Source organism: Podarcis pityusensis, assembly GCF_964106645.2.
Source record: "Podarcis pityusensis genome assembly, chromosome: Z".
Lineage (NCBI taxonomy): Eukaryota > Metazoa > Chordata > Lepidosauria > Squamata > Lacertidae > Podarcis > Podarcis pityusensis.
The window spans coordinates 47,453,865-47,471,816 of NC_138044.1; the positions used below are offsets into that span (position 1 = coordinate 47,453,865).

Below are 17,952 nucleotides of genomic sequence, written 5' to 3' on the forward strand. Positions count from 1 at the left end.
CCCATCCCTGCCTAGAGCAGAGGTGGGTAACTTTGTGGTCCTCCAGATGTTACACCCATCAACCCTTGCCATTGGCTACATTGGCTGAGGTTGATGGAGAGTTGCAGTCCCAACAACATCTGGATCAGGGATAGGAATCCTTTGGCATTCCAGAGCTTGTTGGACTGTGCCACCCATCAGCCCCAGCTGGTTTGCTTCTCTGGATGTCCCTGGTGCTTAACTGCTAAGTGGCAGATAGACAGCAGCTCTGAGGTCAGTAGGGGCTCTGAGGTCACCACATCCTCCTGAAACAACAGGTCTTGGAGTGGTGGTGAGGTGTTTTAATGTGATTGAGCTAAGCCTATGATGACAAGAGAGGGAAAGAAGTACCTGCCTCTCTCTTCTACACATTTCCCCATCTGGAAGCAGCAAGATCCCAGCTCTCGTTTCCCCCAGAGCTTGGAAGTGAATGAATGAATGAATGAATGAATGAATGAATGAATGCATCCCCTCTAAAGCAAGAAAGGCAGAGTGAATTGCGGGAAGGAAACAGGCCTGCCTCATGCTGGGGAGCAGCTGACGCAAGGGAAGGAGGAAGAAGCAGCCTCAGAGGTCAGAAGCATCCATCTAAAGAGGCTTATGTGCAGGGAACAACACATTGCTTCTTGACATTTTACTGCTGAAGGCTAATCCTGCGCATCTTCTCTCGGAGGTAAGAGTCACTGTTCATTTCAAAGGTATTGGGAACTGCCCTGCAAACTAATGCTAAAGGGTGATATATAAATCAGTCTGGAATGAAACGGCAGAGGTGTTGGGGGGAACACAGGATTTCCATAATTGCATGCAGACGGCCCCAGGTTCAACCCCTGGTATCTCCAGTTATAAAAGGATCTTGTAAGGCGAGGCTGAGATGGAGAGGGAGCCCTCTCTGCCTGCCTGAGAAGTGTTGGATCCATTGCCTGGTGGAGTAAATAAAGCAAGGCCAGCTGGGTCAATTGGTGTGGATTGGCACCAGGTTCATTAATCTCTGGAGAATGGTAGCTCCTGGCAGAACATCTGTTTCCTATTCACAAGGGTTCAGTTCCAGGTAGGGTTAAGAGAGATGCCGTGCCTGAAATCCTGGACAGCTGACAGTTGCCAGTGTAGGCAAATGGTCAGACTCATAAGAGTCTGCTGGATCAGGCCAGGAACCCATCTTGTGTGCCATCCTGTTCTCACAGTAGCCAATCAGATGCCTGCGGGAAACCCACAAGCAGGACCTGAGCACAAGAGCCCTCCTCCCTCCTGCATTCAGAAGCGTTGCTGCCTCTGACCATGGAGGCTGAGCAAAGCCATCCTGGGTCTTAACCTCCCATGGCAATAACTTCAGGTAATAAGCAACAGGGCCTTTTCTACTGCAGCCTAGTTTCCCCCCAGGAAAGATACATGCTCAGTGGTGTCATAGTTGAAACCTCTCCAGTCTCCACTTTCAGACCTGTAGGGAATTATTTGCTCGCCAATAAATAGGATTACTAGAAAAACCATGCAAGCAAGGTGTTCTTGTATAGATGTGTCTTCAGTGCTGGGAAAATACCCTGGGTAGCCCGGAACAGACCACAGAATCCGGAAACCAAATAGACGGACATTTATTTAGGCATTGCAAGGCCAGTGTGACACAACCTCAGCCAGCAAGTAGTGAGGCATGGCACACCAACTGCGAAAACAGTACAGTACAGGCATTTATACACTTACAAGCAAAGGCGCAGGCATGTCCCTATATGGCAGTACTTCATCATCATCATCATCATCATCATCATCATAAAATTATTTATTTATTTATACCCTGCCCATCTGGCTGGGTTTCCCGAGCCACTCTACTAGCTTATTGTGGTTTAATCACAAAGCATAGCAACTTTCTTATATTTCATTCCTTCCTTTGTCCTCAACAGTTATAGCAATAGATGCTTTGCACATGTCACTCTGTCCTCGTCTCATGGCTCTCTTGTGCACACAGCCCTCATGTTTCAACCTTCACCTGCTCAGCCCTTCTCACACGCATTTCGATTTTCCTCCTATAATTCCTGTAACTCCCAATAATTATCCAACCAGACCATAGGCAGGACTGTCTCTTCTGAAGTTTCCAGCAACTGGTATTCAGAAGCATCGCTGCCTCCGACTGTGGAGGTAGAACACGGCCGTCAGATTTAGTAGCCACTGAGAGCCTCTTCCTGCATGAGTTTAATGACAAGTTGGTGGGCATCTCATTCCTGGGTTAAATAGACTAAACGCATGGGCGTAGCCAGGATTTCTGTCGCTGGGGAGAAGAGGGGGCAGGATGTCATCATCCTCTTTGTCAGGCTCCGCCTAGCAGATCGGAATGAAATGTCCCAAACAACAGTTGTTTTAGTACTTTCTTTTGACCCCAAGTGCTCAGAAAAAAATCTGTCAAAATCTTCATTCATTTGAAAACTAGGAAATTAAATAAAAAAAATTAACATCAGGGAGTGCCTTTCATGCAGTTTACAAGTATATTTTGCAAAACTACAAAGAAAACGTCTTTTTCATCTTATTTTTTTAAAAAATCTAAACTAAAACAAGTTTTATTGGATTTGCTGAAAAACTTTTTCTGTGTACTTAAGCTTATTATGATAAAAGGGTTAAAGCTCCAAACCTTTTTCCTGGTCTTTAGCAAACTTTCCTTTTACAATTTACCCCTCCCCCCTATAATTATTAATTTAATGGGCACAGTCTAACCGCACAATATTATTTTACACACTGTATAAAGGAACACCATACCAGCTTAGCTGAGAGTTTGGCCCATTGAACAGGGCATTATTCTGAGTAGGCCTCTGTAGGATTTGTGCTGCAAGTATTCTGTAGGAATAAGAAACATTGGGGAAAGTTTTTTTTATGGAGGGAGAGGAGAGAGACAGAGGTCATAGAATCATAGAGTTGGAAGGGACCATGAGGGTCATGTAGTCCAACCCATTGAAATGCTATGTGTGGTTCGATTCGAACCAACGACCTTGAGATTAAGAGTCTCATTACCAACTGAGCTATTTGTCAGATGGAGCTTCTTTATGTTTCTGGAAGGAGAGGCAGCCAGTGAAGCTGTGGACAGAACTTTGCTCGGTCAGCAGAAGAGCGTGAGACTCTCAAGGTCGTGGGTTCGTGACCCACGTTGGGCAAAAGATTCCTGTATTGCAGTGGTTCCAGTTACAGATAGGTAGCCGTGTTGGTCTGCCATAGTCAAAATAAAAAAAATCCTTCCAGTAGCACCTTTAAGACCAACTAAGTTAGTTCTTGGTATGAGCTTTCGTGTGCAGTGGGTTGGTCTAGATGACCCTGGATCCCCTTCCAATTCTATGATTCAAACTGTTCCAAGGAAGGGGCAGGCTGTCTAGGACACGTGTCATTTTGCACGGTGGTACTAGCGCTGCCCGCTTCGTTAACACGATGCTGTTCGCTGGGCAGAGGTGCCACAAGCGCGCTCCTCGCTCATCTAGCGCCTCGAGGAGGCGGGCGCAGCTTTGTCCGTCCCCCCCCCCCATCGGCCCGCCCCCTCCGGTCTTCGCCACTTGATATTGCTGGCCGCCCGCCCTCGATTCTCCTTTCTGGGATTTGCTGGCTGCTGAGCTGCGGGAGGCGCCGGATCTGCGCTGCTTTGGCTGGTGAGAGGCGGGAACAGGGCAGTGTGGGGGCGCTGGGCTGCTGAAAGCCGGGGAGGCCGCGGCTCGTTCTCTTCCCCTCTCCTCACTCACTCACTGCCGAGTTGCTGTCTCTTTTGCAAGCGGAGTGCCGGGTTGCGTCAGCGCCTCCCTACCGGGAGCGCGCCGACCAGCCAGGCAGGAGTTCAACAGGTGTAGCTTCGGTTTCCCGCGAAGATTCGGGCGCTATAACTTTTTAGGGCTTCCTCCCGCCGCCTCCTCTGCGCGGGGAGGCGCGCTCTGTCCATGCTCAGACACACACACACACACAAAAACCCCGCTTCGTAGAGGCGCCGCGTGACCTCCCCCCTTCCCTGAAAGAAGGTTCCGCATCTGGAGCAGATTGCGCCCTGGTGCCCCGCAGGTGGGAGGGTGTTTGGGTTAGCTTGCGGCTGCCCCCGTAAATATCTGTCTGCAGGGCAGAGGAGTGTGGGACGGCATCGAGCTCGCTCCGGGAGGTTGCATCATCCATCTTTCCCCTATAGTTTAGAGAGTAAGATCCGGTTGTGAGAAAGACCTGAGCACGCTTCTCTCTTTCATTCCACACCTTTTCCTGCCGACATCCTGGCTGGAGTATTCCCTGAGCTGCTGTTGATGTTGGTTCCTACCCCAAGCAGCAGACATCCTTACTGGCGACCAGGGCTGTTTTCCAAATTCACCACCCCTGCCCTGCCCAAAGCAACCCCTGCCCTTTGGAAAGGTGGGCAAGGCAGTTGTAGACAGACATCTGTCCCCGTATCTTCTATGTATTGTTGTGTCTCGCCCTGCAAAAGTGAAGTTCAGATTGGGCGCTTTGGGATGAAAAATCAAATCAGATTCCTGAACATGGCAGAGGCAGCCGTTGTAAGGAGACTTGCCAGGAATTCGGAGAAGGGGAGAACAGTAGCCAAGACAGAGATCGTATCATTCCTGTAGCATTTTCATAACAACTGCCAACCCCTTCTATTGTGTTCACTCCAGATTACTCTGCCTTACTTTGCTTTTTTTGTGAGGGTCTGATTTAACTGATTCTCCTAACTTGCCGAAATGCCCGCCCCCCGCCCCACCCCGCCCCGCCCCAAAATAATAATGGAACGCTGATATGCCAGTCACCCAACTTTCCTGTCCATCAGTCTGATGCTGCCGGTACAATGTTATGTATGCATTTTTCATTGCATTAATTTCATACATGTGCATTTTCTTGTTGGCTATCTTATCTATATCTTGCTTTTACACTTAAAACCAATGTCTAAAGTGCCTCTACAAAGAATATTGGGAAGACTCTGCCCGTATGATAGAATCATAGAGTTGGAAGGAACCCTGAGGGTCATCCAGTCCAACTCCCTGCAATGCAAGAATCTCAGCTAAAGCATCCATGACAGATGGCCACCCAACCTCTGCTTAAAACCTCCAAGGAAGGAGAGCCCTCAACCTACCCGAGGGAGACCGTTCCACTGTTGAACAGCTCCTAGTGGATCTCGGGGGTGGGGAGAGAATGCAAGCAAGCCCAGTGGTCGTTGGCTTGCCTCTATGGACCCTTCAGTCGTTGGTGCTGGCTTCACAGCCGAACAACACCTTTGTGAGGAACCAACCATGTTGTCATAAAAGAATGGCAGGCTGACACATCCTCTAGAACTCTTCATTGCAAAGAGTAGGAGGGGGTGGCGGTTGAGGAAAAACAAGAAAGCAAAAAACTACAGATTTGGGCGGGGTGTTGATTCAGACTGTCCTGGCCGTGGGAAATTCCTTGTCCAATTTCTGGCTTTCAGCTGCTAAATTAAAAAAGAGTGTGGGTGCGGGAACTGAGCTCTGCCTGGAACAGCCCCTGGCACTATTCGGTGCTTCTGGCTGCAGCAGTTGCTTGGCTGAGTCCTGTCTCCGTAGTGCCTAAGCAGAGAAGGCAGTGCCTCCCTTTGCTGCCTCTGCATTGTTGTAGCTCAGTGGGTAGAGCGCAGCGCTGATAATGCCAAGGTTGCAAGTTCAGTTCCCAAATGCATTGCAGGAGGTTGGACTAGATCAGCAAACTTTTTCAGCAGGGGGCTGGTCCACTGTCCCTCAGACCTTGTGGGGGGCTGGACTGTATTTTGGGAAAAAATAATGAACGAATTCCTATGCCCCACAAATAACCCAGAGATGCATCTGAAATAAAAGGGCACATTCTACTCATGTAAAAACACTCTGATTCCCCGACTGTCCGCAGGCCGGATTGAGAAGGCGATTGGGCCTTAGTTTGCCTCCCCATGGACTAGATGGTCCTCAGGGTCCCTTCCAGCCAGTGCCGGATTTATGTATAAGCTAAACAAGCAATAGCTTAGGGCCCCACTCTCTTGGAGGCCCCCCCAAAAATAAAAGGGAAAAAAACCTGGATGTACATTTACAAAATTTTAAGTTAGAGCTTAATAATTATTTCACTATTAACATCCTTCTTAACTGTATTTCACTACAGTGGTACTTTGGCTTACCACCATAATCCATTCTGGAGGTCCGTTTGTAAACTAAAACAGGTTGTAACCCAAGGCGCGCTTTTGCCAATGGGGCCTCCAAAAAAATTCGTTCATAATCCCCCCCCCCCAAAAGGGTTGTAATCCTAAAAAAGGTTGCAAACTGGGACACACACTTCCAGGTTCGTCGTGTTTGTAATCCAAAACGTATGCAAACCAAGGTACCACTGTATTAATATACTTCTTAATTGTATTTCAGTTCAACAATTACTTTGATAAAATACATACCGTATTTTTTGCTCTATAAGGCTCACTTTTTCCCTCCTAAAAAGTAAGGGGAAATGTGTTCGCGTCTTATGGAGCGAATGCAGGCTGCACAGCTATCACAGAAGCCAGAACAGCAAGAGGGATTGCTGCTTTCACTGCGCAGCGATCCCTCTTGCTGTTCTGGCTTCTGAGATTCAGAATATTTTTTTTCTTGTTTTCCTCCTCCAAAAACTAGGTGCGTCTTGTGGTCTGGTGCGTCTTATAGAGCGAAAAATATGGTATTTTGTTATGTGCAAATGGCTTTAGATACCTATTAGGTCCATAAATTACCATATAGCATATACAGTGGTACCTCTGGTTGTGAACAGGAGCCCTGTTCGCAACCTGAGGGGACGCAACCCGTGTCTGCGGGTTGCTATTTGCCACGTCTGCGCATGCGCGAGCGGCGAAACCCGGAAGTAACCCGTTCCGCAACCTGAAAATATTTAACCTGAAGCAAACATAACAAGAGGTATGACTGTATTCAACACAAAAAACAGTGACAATTTGTTTTTTACAAAGGACAGCTGGACATATAAAGGGCCCCATTACCTCCAGTAGCTTAGGGCCTCATCAAACCTAAATCCGGCCCTGCTTCCAGCTCTACAATTCTACAGTCCTGTTATTCTAATCCACAGGTAACTCCCAGTATGAAACATGCCCTCTTAAAACTGGTGCAGTTTTATACTGTGGGGAAAAACATTAACAATACTCACTTGAAGGAATATGCCTCCGAGCACCATTGCTTTTATGCAGGTCCTGCTTGTGGGCTTCCTGGGGTATTCTGGTCAGTCATTCAAGAGGAGGAAAGTGCTGGATTTAGAGAGCTGTTGGCCGGATCCAGCAAGCTGCTCTTAGATTCTGGTGAAATCCTGCTTACAGAATGTGCTAAAGGCATGCTCTCCAGCAACTTCTGGACTCCAGCTCCTGCCAGCCCCAGCCAGTGTGGCCAGTGCTCAAGGATGATGGGAGTCATGGTCCAGCACCAACCAAAGGGCAGCACATTTTCCCGTCTCTGCATTGGGGGGTAGCAGCTTCCAAAATCCCTTTGCAAAAAACAATTGCCCCCTTGCTGGAGGCAATGCTAATATCTGTGTTCCTTAGATACACTTGGCCTTGCTGTGAAGTAGCAGGCCGGATCCCAATCCTGAGGCTATATTGAGAACAGGATGCATGAACAGGTCAGGGGGCTTCCAGGATGAGGAGTGGCTCAGTGGGGCATTGGAGTAGGTTTAAAGGGCGCTTGTGGTGCTAGCCTCAGGATCCCATCTCGTCTGTTTATCCTGCTATTGTTACCTGTGGCACTTAAAACTCCTAGGTCTTTTGAAATCAAGGAAGGGTGGGGAAAACCCTTTCATCCCTGTGTTTGAGCATGACTTCTGCTCAAGTCTGCACCCTGGGGGCTACTTCCTGCCTGTGCCTGCCATAGCTTGGTGACGAAGGATCTGTCTCGCCTGCAGAAGGTCCAGTCTCCAGGCAAAGCGGAGAGAGCGCCTGCTCTGAAACCCCAGAGAGCTGTCACTGCAGATAGCTCCAAGCTAGATGGACTGTGGTCTGACTCTACATAAGGCAGCTTCCGATGTTCCTCGGCAGTGTGGTAGTGGGGAGCAGAAGAGGGTCAGTTGGCAAGCAGGGGAAGAGGAACTGTAACTGTACCCAGCATTCCTCAGTCTATTTGTGCCCAGGAATCAGAGTACAGTACAGCAGACCTGCTCCCAGCTGCTTTCTGACTTGCCTTGCTGTTTCTCCTCTTCCTAGAATATATCGTGGGGAAGAAGTGCTTGATATTAACTGAGCAGCAAGCAGCTTTTGAAAACAGCCAGGTGGGTACTTCCCTTTGCTCCCAATTCAGCTCTGCGAATGTTTCTCCTGTTTGTTCTTATCCCTATTGCATGACTTCCACCGATAATATCGGGATGAGCTGAGCACTTCCTTGGTTGCAGGAGGGGAGTCTGAGCCCGTGTTCACACACACACACACACACACACACACACGCCCTACTCAGTCAAGCAGGAATTTTTGTAAGCCTCTGAATGACACTAAGAACACTTCAGGAAATTGTGTGCAGTCCCAGCCAGGTGTGTGTTTGTGTCTTGGGTGCTTGGAGTGTTAAGTGCACCATCTCCCAGATTTTTTAATAACTTGTGAGATGAAAGAGCCAATTGTACAGATGATGCTCTTCTTCCTTCTAGCAAGGGGACATGGGTGGTTTAGATCTTTTCTTTGGTCCTCTGCTTCAGATCTTTCTTGTGGAGCAGCTGACTTTAAAGCAGACCTCATTAGCACCGCATTATAGATTAGCTCCTGGAGGTTTCAGAGAGTTGGGCAAAGTGCTCTGAAATGCCTCAGAGCTGCGGTTGAGTAAATAGAGCCCTAGTGGGAAGGAATCCCTTCTGGAAATTGCTCCAGTTTGAAGGCTAGTAGACTAATCTCTTCCTGGTTAGGGTTTTTTAACATCTCTATTGTTTCTGCCTTCCTCAACATGGGGATGATGGGTGGCTTGAATTGCAGCTCCCATCAGCCCCCTGCTAGCCTAGCAAAGAGCCGGGAATTATGGAAGTTATAGTCAACATCTCTGATCTACAGAGCAAATTGAGGGGCGGGGTAATGGGTGAATGCAGTTAATTGCCTTGAGGCACTTCTTGTTTAGTCGTTTAGTCGTGTCCGACTCTTTGTGACCCCCTGGACCAGAGCACGCCAGGCACTCCTGTTTTCCACTGCCTCCCACAGTTTGGTCAAACTGAGGCACATACAGTCTTTTGATACAGTGCATACAGTGGTGCATGCTTAAACTTGGTTTTAGTCAAGCCTGAGAGCCAAGGATTTTCTCTCATCCATTCCTTAGGGTCTATAACATACTGTGTGTCATTTATGGCCTTCCTGAGCTGGAGTGTGGATCAGTTAGGTTGCTAAGCCAAGTGGCAAGGAGAATGCACTTTTACGAACATGGGAAACTGCCCTATGTTACTGGTCCACCTAGCTTAGTATTGTCTGTACTGACTGGCAGTGTCTTTCCAAGGCTTCAGGCAGAGGATTTTCTCCTTGCCACACTTGGTGATGCTGGCGGCTGATCCCAGGACCTTTTCCATGCCAAACACATGGCTCTGCCTCTGAGTTGCAGACCTTCCCCAAGGAGGGAAGTTCTGCGAGTGGGAGAAGAAAACCCAGTAACCTCTCTTAATCTCTCTGCAAGAGACATGACACCAGCTAGGACCAGCCAGTGGCATTGCATGACTTGGGACCCACCCAAAGCACATTTCATTCCGTGCCCTGGGTTGCCTCCAAATGTTGTGTAGCCTGTAGCTTAATAAGCCATGCAGAGGGACACGTGTGTGTGTGTGTGTGTGTGAGAGAGAGAGAGAGAGAGAGAGAGAGAGAGAGAGAATCCTTCGCAGACTTGTCAAGGCAAAGTTAAATGAGTTGAGCAGCTGCAACAGAAGGAAGAGGGCTTGCTTTTCATCTTCAGTGACTGGCTGATGCAGTTGGCTGCCTCTTCCTGCAGCTCCTTGTAACTGTCCAGGACTTTTGCCCTCATCAGTTCACGCTCAGATGACTCTTCCTCTGTGACCATCCCTCACTGAGAAAGAGGCCGCAGTAAAAGTGTAACTGCTCAGTGAATCATTCCTGCCCAAAATGGGAACCGGTGAATTGGCAGGGTGATGCCCCAGTCTGTCACGGGGAGTGTGGCTGTGCCTATCCTACAGGCTATTACTGGGCTGTTCTTTATCTGATGTTTCCGACAGGGCTTCCAGAGCAGCATGAAGGGTCTTGTCTGCAGGGTAGGGACTGCTGCTCTCCAGGGAAGAGATTGGCCTGAGGTTCTATACTCTTCTCTCAGAGTCTTTGCAGGGTGGAAGCCTAAGGCACCAGGAGTGGGAACCTGGGAGGGTGACTGGAATAAGCGACAATTGGCATATTGAGTGGCCAGCTGCAGTGGGTACAAGCCAAGCACCCCACGGGTTCAGGAGGGCCCCACACACTTTTCTCGGCCTTCCCGCAGTCGCCCATAGACAATGGCAGCAAATCTCTGCTCTCCCCTGCAGTGGCTGCCCACCACTTTTACTGACCCGAAATGCAATGCCTTTGCCTATATAGCTAGGTGATTTCGGCATTGCATGGTGGCCACCATGGAGAAGAGCCAAGCTTGGTTCTTAATCAAAAGTGCATTGCCACTGAAATGCTGCCCAGTGGAGAGCGGCTGGCAGGAGAGTCAGTGGGGTGGGGAGTTGTTGCATAGAGGTGGCCATGTTGGGGTGGCAGTTGTAATGGCAGCACTGTGCCAAGGAGCCCCTGAGATCTGGCACCAGCTCTGCAGCAAGGGCTCTTTCAAGGCCTCAGCTCCACTTGAACATGGCCATTTCCAGTGTTGCTCTTCCCACAGGCAGCTCTGCTTGTCCTTCTGAAGGTGTGTGCTGTTTCCTTATTAAGTTACGCCTCATGAACGGCTGCCATCATAAGGAGACCACCTCTCCGTGTCTGCGCCTCCCTGTTGGGACTCACGATGGGAGTAGCAGGTGGTGGAGCTCTTCAGGGGGTCTGGCATTGCTTGGGCTTGGCAATTACGTTTCCCTCTGGAGCAAACAGATTTAATGAAAAGGAGCAAATGGAGGTGGGGAGGGGAAGGGACTGAAAAGCAAACAACCAAGACCTGTTTGTTGCATTTTGCAACTTTCATTAATGCACCTGTGTTATTTTTTTTAATCAACACATATTTTTATTGCGCAGGACTGAGCTACGGTCTCAAAAGTCCTCTTGATCAGGAGAACAAACAAGGAGATCTAAGAGCTCAAAATGCTAATTCCACAATAAACCAACTTTTCAGTTAAGCTTTTAATTTTAACCCATCCTGTCTTCAGGAGATTGTAAGATAATGCATTTGGGAAGAAAACTCTGAAACGAACCATTAATTCTTGGTACCCGCAAGACACCCCTTAACCGATAACACATGAGTCGTGTTTGTTTGCCAAAGTCTAGATTATTGTCTTTGTCTCCATAGCTCATTAAAGTGCAGCTCCCACATTCAGGTGAAAATTGCCAACTATTTCTCCCTCTGTCTCTGTCTCTCTTTAAAGGAATGATGGTTTGTATTTCTGACAGCATCATGCCACTCAGGTGGCTTACCTCCCTCTGGCCTGCTTTTGCCCCCCGAACCTTAAATCCAACATGTAAATACTGGGAAACAACCAATATAAAGGGAAAATAAGAAATGGGAGGACATTTTTATATATTTCATTTATTTCAAAATATTTGGGCAAAATCTTCCCAATGCAGCTTATAGAAGAGCAAAGACATATAGACTGTAATAAAACCACAATCCAAAACTAAAAATAATTGCTATTACATTATTAATAATTTGTCAGGTTTTCCATGAAGGTGTCTGAAAGCGACTTACAAGTAGAAACAAGAAAATTATGAAATATTAAAAATAATTATTAAACATTGTATAAGCATTGGGGCAGTAAAACAGTAGCACTTAAAAACAACACAGGAACACTGCATATTAAAAAGCAGTGTTAGCAGGGAGGAAGTGTTCAGACTCTTGTTTAAAAGTCACTAGAGTCAAACCTTGGTTTCTGAACGCCTTCGTTATCGTGCATTTTGGCTCCCAAACGCCAAAAACCTGGAAGTAAATGTTCCAATTTTCAAACGTTTTTTGGAACCTGAATGTCCGACACGGTTCCGCTTGAGTGCGAGAAGCTCTTGCAGCCAGTTGGAAGCCACGCCTTGGTTGTCGAACATTTTGGCAGTCGAACACTCTTCCGGAACGGATTACGTTCAACAACCGAGGTTTGACTGTAACGTAGAAGCCATGCATTCTTTGCTAGTGTGAAGGAGAGCCATATGCACCTGTTTCTAGTGGCCACAAGTTTGATGGCAGGCCCCCATGCAGGGCCTTTGAGCTTAATCTTAAGGCCTGAACTGGTGTGAGTATCCAAATAACCTGGTCCCAAACCACTCAAGCCTTTAAAGGTGAACACCAGCACTTTAAAGTGGGCCAAGAATCAGGACATGAACAGCAAGCCAGTGTAATAGGTGTTATGTGCTTTGAATAGGTAGTCCAGTCTTTGTCAGCCTGGTGCCCTCCAGATGTTTTAGATTTCAGGTGTGGCTGGGGCTAACATACTCTCCAACATTTCTCTGATGAAAATCAGGACATCCTATTCAACAACGGTTGTTGTTGTTGTTGTTGTTGTTGTTGTTATACCTCGCCCATCTGACTGGGTTTCCCCAACCACTCTGGGAGGCTTCGAACACATATAACAACATAAAACATTAAACATTAAAAAAACCTTCCCTACACAGATCTGCCTTCAGATGTCTTCTAAAAGTTGTATAGTTACTTATCTATCTCCTTGGCTTGGGAGGTGCATAATTGAGCCATACCCTCCAACATTTCTCCGATGGAAATAGGGACGTCCTAAGGAAAAGCAAGACATTCAAATGAGAAACCAGGACAGCTTCTGTAAATCCAGGACTGTCCCTGAAAAATAGGGACACCTGGAGAGTCTGGGCCAAGGAGAGTTATAGTCCTAGTTGTAGTTCTGTTGTGGCCCAACAAGCATCTGAGCAGCTGTATTTTGCACAAGATAGATTTAAAGAGCATCTGTCCAAGGCAGACTTGAATAGAATGTGTTGTGGTCATCTAGTGTGTGTGTAATGATGCAAGGACCACTTCCTCCAAATAGCTTTCTGTAATTCTAGAGAGCCGCCAGCAAAGGCTTTGCTTAAGGAATGGGTCTGGTATCCAATCTGTATGTTTCATATAGCTTTGTGAAGAACCCAGAATTTGAATGGCATATTGTGTTTGTGTAGCTGGCAGCTTTGCTTTTTGGCTGCAGAACTGAATCAAGCTTGTTCTCTGGAGCATGGCTCCCTATTTGTAGCCCAGTGAAAAGATCTAAGTTGGTATGGAGATTTTGGCAACCCTGTTTCTAGGCCGCCCTGTGCATGCGCATGGGCTTGCAGGGTGGAGTGCTGTGCTGTCACCACCACCCAAATTAAAAAATCAAAATCCCTGAACATAGAAAAGTAGGATATAAGGGGATTTCTTCAAATATGGAAGGATCTGCCAGCAATCTAAAGTGATAATAGTGCAGAAATAGATTTAGACCAACAGAGCAGCCTAACATTAGCCAGAGAGTGAGCACCTGATGCCAACAGGGAAAGGGAGGCACAGCTTCTGGCTCCTGCCAGTCACAGCCTTTTCTTGCTTTCTTACCCCAGGCTTCCTTTTCTTCGGCAGTAACCTAGGTTACGCTAGTTTTCAGCTGGAGCTGGGGCCAGGCAACCATGACCTTCTCTGGTGCTTCCTTCTGCTCAAGTAAAATTATTATCTATTAATAGGATCAGATGAGCATAGAAAGGCACAATTAACTTCCTTGCTCTGGCAGTGAAATGTGAGTTCAGTTGCTCTTCCGAGGAGGAAGCGTTTAATTATGTGTTTTGCCAACCCAACTGCCAACCTCGTAGATAAGCTAGGGCACTTCTGGGCACTGATTGCAGAGGGACAGCATTTTGCTTTGGCACCTTTTCTTGTTCTGCTCTGTCAATTCCATCCCTTCAACCAGAACTTGTATGATAACAGAAGCTGCAGTGGTGCCTTGATGTGAGCAAGGCTTCTCTGGGTAGGAGGCTGGTAGTTTAATGTTTTCAAACTGGTGGGAAGTTATGAGGCAAAGCTCCTGGGTTTACTTCTCCTTTGGATGGGAGAGCACTGTGAGTTGTCTTGGATCCAACATCCAGCATGCATCGATGAAATCATATATAATCAAAACCCATTGAAAAAGCCTGAAAACACCCTGTTCCACCCCCGTTCTGCCTTTTTAGAGATTTTTCAGTGATGTTTTTATGATGTCTCCAGGTCACTTTGGGGTTCAGTGCGATGCACATATACACAGTCGCACACATATTGCATGCGCGTAAACTGGGGGCTGTGTTGGGAAACTGTGTACGTGCAGCTACTCACACAGAGTCAATTAAGGTTTGGCAGACAGCCAGAAGGCAATCTGAAGGAGTAGGTCTGCCTGGTGATAACAGAGGCATGGAGACAGCTCCCTGACTGGTCAAGCTCTCTCAAGGGAGTGATAATTAATGACCTACTAACTGGTAGTTCAGTGGTTCAGTGTGTCAGTGAGTGTAGGAGTTGTGAGTCGTGTCAGAGAGAGCTAGCAAAAGATCCGTGTTCTGTTCCTGTAAATAGTCCATTGTATATAATAAACACCTAACTACAAGTTGCTGGTTCCTGCTTCATCTATCCTGTCTGCAGCCAAGTCGCCAATTGCTTCCATGGATTCTGCATGTATTCTGCTAAGGTCCTGCAACTAGTTGGAAAGTTGTGAAACACCAAATAGGTTTTGCCAATAGGCTGCCTGTATGCTATTTGTATAAATGTTAAATGTTGTTAAAGATAGCTTATTAACTTTGCTCCACAAAACATGATTTGGTTTTCCCCACAGCATTGCAGTTTGCATTGAATTGCAATTTGCAAAGGTGGTGATTAAAAAATAATAATTCACCAGTGAATGAAATGAAGATGATGGTGCTGAAATATGGTCACAAAATATGACTTAAAGATGCTGCACTTTGAAACTAAGTGTTGCGGGCAGAAATTTCTAAGCAGGTGGAGCATTCTGCAGATGGAATGATTTCCTGTTGCCGCTTTTCACGAGTGGCACTACTTCTTAATGACTCTTTTATTCCATCTTTTCCCTTTTCCGACTCTCTTCTTCACAGCCCTTTCTTTCATCCTCATTTTCATTTGGTCTCGTTCTCTGGATGGTGACTTGGCCCAGCTCTGTGGTACTGCTTTGCAACAAGGACCAGGTTGAACCTGGAGAACCTGCCCCTTGAGATTCTCCTCCAACTGAGTCCTTTCCACCCCAGCTTGCTGTGGGCAGGTGGGGAGATAAATGGCAACCCGCCCTGTCTTCTGTAGCAAGCCCATTCAGGTTAAAGTGAGCAGGCTGCTGCATCTCTCCAAGGTTTGCTGCTAACTCTTAATACACTTGTTCTTTATAATCCTTTGTTTTATAGGGAAGGGCCCCCTAATGATCCATAGTGGACTCTCTGGCACACTTCCCCCTGTCCCAAGTATCCACAAGGCACAACCACTGAATTAGAAACACCATGAATTAGAGACATCTCTCCATATGAACTGACCCAAACCTTGCACTTGTCATCTGAGGCACTTCTGTATGTCCCTGAGAGGTTCGGAGAGAACACAAGAACAGGCCTTCTCTGCAGTGGCTCCCCGACTGGGGAATGCTCTTCCCAGAGAGGCTCGCCTGGCACCATCATTACATGTCTTTAGATGGCAGGTGAAAATGTTCCTCTTTACCCAAGCCTAGGCTATTAAATAACTTATGGCCTCTTAAATGTTGGGGGGCGGGGAAGGAGATTGTTAGTATGACTATTTTATTATTATGCTTTGCATTATGTAATTATTATGCTCTGTAAAATGATGATGTACAGCACCCTGGGAGCTTTTGATAAAGGTTGGTATATAAATTGAATAAATAAAAATAATAGAATAATAGGATTGAATAGTTGCAAGGTACCTCCAAGGGTCATCCAGTCCAACCCCCTGCAATGCAAGAATCTCCACTAAAGCACCCATGACAGAGGGCCATCCAGCTGCTTAAAAACCTCCAAGGAAGGAGAGTCCACAACTTCCCGAGGGAGTCTGTTGCACTGTTGAACAGATCTTGCTGTCAGAGGCAGTAGCTTGCTGCTCCTCAGCAGTCTTCTGTGGCCTTCTGCTCTCCTTCCACGCCCACCAAACTCCATACCCAGCCAGTGAGTTTTGCATTATCAGCTGCTTTTTCTCAATCAAACTAAAAGGCTTCCTTAAATAAAAAAAAATCCACCCCCATGTTTATTTAATATTAAAACAAATCCTAAAAAATAAGTAGGAACACTAAAAGGTTTCCTAAGCAGCTTAGCCAGCCTGTTCCCACATCTCTACTGAGGAATATGCTGCTAGGCAGTTTTGTCTGGTAGTTGTCCAGCCATCTCATGTCAGCTCCTGCTTGGATTCCCCCCCCCCACCCCGTCAAGCAGAGCTTCCCATCCTTCATGACGGCAGCAAGTAGTGGCCTCCAGTCCTGGCTGACCAGCACTGGACTGTTTCTAGGGTAGTAGGATTCCTAGACCAGAGCACAGCAGGCAAGTTTGCTTTTGTCTTTCTAGAAATGGTGCCATGATCACGGCAGCCTGGAACTGCTGAGTGTGTGTGAAGTCAAACAAACAACCAAAGAAAAAACAAACCAAAGCTGCTGGCTTTTGTAAGCTGTGTGCACTTGACTTTCTCCTGTTGCACTGGAGTGTGTGATTCTGGAGGTTTATGCTAGGCTTGGTTGTAGGGATATGGGAGGACGAAGCTGTCCTGGTGTGTTTGTCCAGGGGTTCTCCCCCTCCCCATGCACAGGCTGAACAGGCACTTTGGTTTGTGGGAAGAAGCGGTCGCTGGTAGCCAGGGGGCAAAATCTTAATACTTCCACCTGCTGAGATCATTTCTGGGCACTGTTCCCACAACAGACCCAGGCTTGAAAAATATGTTTCCTCACATAACTTTTTCCATTTTTATTCCGCTCTGCTGGAAATGGAAGTTTGCGTTCCTTTGGCTGATGGCGAACATCCATCAAGGTGACACTTCCCCTCCTGTTTGTCAGGAGCCAGGAGGGTGACGCAAAGGACCAAAGCAATGTTATTGCAACTCCCACGCTAACAAGATGCTTCCTTAACATTTCGGCTTCAAAGGGTAAACTCTGGGTTCCATCAAAAGAACCCTGCAGTCCCCAATGGTGCTGTCTGTGGCCATGATCCGGATGTTAAGGAACTCAACAGGGAATTGTTAACCCACCAAGGGTTCATAGCAGACAGTTACACATATATCCTCATGGCCAGCTCCTCTTTCTGCTGCTCATTTGCTGGGTCAATGTTTGTTTGTTTGTTTAAAACAATTTTCACTGGTTTTTAAAATAAATACTAGAACCATTAAACACTTATGCACCAGTACATCTAATGGTGTTTGTTCCATCTATTGACTTTAGACATAAGCTTCCATATTCAATAATAGTCAAACGTATTACGTAACATAACCTCTCCACTGAGAAGATTCAGCGGTTAGTATAACAAGGTCTTGATTTGGGTTGGGTCTTGTTTGCAGCTAGATCCCCTCTGTTCTTCTGAGTAGACCATTCCTCATGAGGGGACCTCTGGCGACAGAGCCATCTGGCAGCTTCTATGGAGGCTCCAGCATTCCAGAGGAGAAAGGAGTTGTGGGCTTCCCATAGGCATCTGGTTGACCTCTCTGAAAATGGGATGCTGGAATAGATGGCCCACTGGGCAGATCCAGCAGCCAGGCCCTTCAGCCAAGTCCACTGTAGCCTTTACTCCTGAGGCCTGGGGGGCAAATCACATCAAGGCAGGGCTTGGGATGTGGTCAGAGAGATTACTAGGAGGCCGAAGTGAAGCATCCATGTTGTGGGTTCCTTCACACCCACAGCTGTACTGGAAGGGGCCCCAATCCTCTTCTTCTGAAAAGATGCTCCTGGGTTCTG

The 17,952-nt window shown here is 47.2% G+C and overlaps 1 protein-coding gene across 2 annotated transcripts in view; it reads left to right on the forward strand.

Moving 5' to 3' along the window:
- Positions 1 to 3,524: 3,524 nt before the first annotated feature.
- The window catches only part of SLC7A3 (solute carrier family 7 member 3), a 31,097-nt gene continuing 16,669 nt past the window's right edge, over positions 3,525 to 17,952 (forward strand). Inside the window, exon 1 of one of the 2 annotated variants that reach the window (XM_080990360.1) lies at positions 3,525 to 3,629. The gene's annotated coding sequence lies outside the window, so the exon portion shown is untranslated. Of the gene's footprint in view, positions 3,630 to 8,058; positions 8,215 to 17,952 lie in introns of those variants that run through there. The other variant, XM_080990361.1, reaches the window with a different exon arrangement.